Source organism: Chinchilla lanigera, unplaced genomic scaffold (genome assembly GCF_000276665.1).
Source record: "Chinchilla lanigera isolate Chin_1 unplaced genomic scaffold, ChiLan1.0 scaffold00071, whole genome shotgun sequence".
NCBI classification, from domain to species: domain Eukaryota; kingdom Metazoa; phylum Chordata; class Mammalia; order Rodentia; family Chinchillidae; genus Chinchilla; species Chinchilla lanigera.
In genome coordinates this window covers 5,789,299-5,790,953 of record NW_004955472.1, presented here as the reverse complement: position 1 = coordinate 5,790,953, position 1,655 = coordinate 5,789,299, and the positions used below count along the sequence as shown (strand labels likewise).

General features: G+C 63.9%; 1 protein-coding gene across 2 annotated transcripts in view; it reads right to left on the bottom strand.

The window, feature by feature from the left end:
* Lingo2 (leucine rich repeat and Ig domain containing 2) overlaps window positions 1–432 on the bottom strand; it is a 1,180,631-nt gene extending 1,180,199 nt beyond the window's left edge. For both annotated transcript variants that reach the window (XM_005401120.2, XM_005401121.2), the window contains exon 1: window positions 378–432. The gene's annotated coding sequence lies outside the window, so the exon portion shown is untranslated. The remainder of the gene's footprint in view (window positions 1–377) is intronic.
* Between the last annotated feature and the right edge of the window lie 1,223 nt (window positions 433–1,655).

The following is a 1,655-nucleotide window of genomic DNA, read 5'->3' as shown; positions in this document are numbered from 1 at the left end:
GCGCGCCGTCGGCCCCGGGGCAGCGGCCGGAGGGAGAGGCCGGAGAGGGGCGGGCTCGGAACGCACACCCGAGGACTCCGGGCCCGCTGGCTAGCGGGTGGGTGCCGGGGAGTTTCGCCCCACGGGCGCTCCGGTCCCTTCCGCCGCCTCCCGCGTCCCTGCCCGGCCTGGCATCTGGACCCCCGGCTTTTCCTTGGAGCCGGCAACTCCGCCTGAGCCCTCCGCGAGATCGCGGCTAAAGAAACCGCGTCCCAGCCACCCTCCTCGCCGGGAACGGGCGAGGCCCCGGCGGCTCAGCCCCGGCCCAGAGGCCCCCAGGCCCTTCGGATAGGGGAGCCTGCACATCACTTTCGGAGCGCCGTCCCCGCGCGGCCCACCTTTTCTGCCCATCCCCTCAAGTAGCATTTTGCTCCAGAGAGCGCCCGAAGCTCCCTTAGATGTTGGCAGAGATCTGCCCAGAGACCTGTGACGCCTGGCTTTCGCAGGGGGACGAATTTAGGACCTGCGCTTGCACTGCGAACTGGATGGCGGCAGGTGCAGGGCTCCGCTGGAGAAAGGGGAGGGACGGGAGTCTGGAGACCCGGCCCCTTCGCAGCCATTTCCCAGGCTTTGCCCCAGAGCTGGCAAGCTCGGTCCCGCCGCACACTCTTCCCCGGATGGCCGCGCGAGCGCGCAGGGTGCTGCCCAGCCTGTGCGCCCTAAGGCACGCGCCTCGCCCCGAGAAGCTCTCCGGGACCACCCACAGCCTCCTGCAAAGGATCCTCCCAGTGGGAGCTTGTCTTACCCGGACTAAGCTGCAGGACATAATCGTTCCCGGGAAGTAAACTTTGGGCTGCGTGTGTGTGTGTGTGTGTGTGTGTGTGTGTGTGTGTTGCCATCATTCACCTTTTGCTCGGCACACACTACATCGCTGTATTACTCTGCCTTCTCAAGTACTTGACTGACTGCACGTTGCCGAGGGTTTTCCACGTGGGGCTTCGCCGAGCTCCACGGTTTGGCACGCCGGGCAGGAGAGGCAAAGCGGTGCGGCGCGGAGGTGGCGCTAGGCTGCTTCGCGCGGTGCGGCCGCTTCTGCGAGGGCTTTATCCGTGCAGCTCCTCCTCAAAGCCTGGGACTCCCGCAAGTAGGGAGCCGGCTGACCGCCGGGTGGACAGCACCGGGCGTGAACGCCTAACGTGGAGTCGCGGAGCGCAGAAATGGAACTGGAGGATCCCGTAGAAAAGATGCAATTTGCCTTGGGAAGAGCTCCAGCAGCGTCACTAGCAGTTCAGAAATCCGTTTCGGCCTCCCCGGTGAACGGTGCAGCGTGCAGGGGCTGCGGACTAGTCGCAGTAAGCCAAATCTGAATTACGGGAAAGAACTTAATTTGAATTTTGTAAGAGTTGACTCTGGCTGAGGCAGTGGCCGAGAGGAACTGCTGATAAGGGTAATGGATTCGTGGAGACTGCCCCGTGGAGCGAGCCAGGCGCTGGCGACTGCCCCGCAAACGCGCTGTGCTGCTCGGAGACCCACGCTTGGCGAGTCAGGGCGCGGGTCCAGCCAGCCTGGTCTTTGCTCCTGAGGCAGTTAAGGGAATAGCCTGAAGCTAAGCCTCCAGGGAACGTGCTTGAAGGAAAAGTCCACAGTGACTAGGGTGGTGAGATGTTTAGTGACGA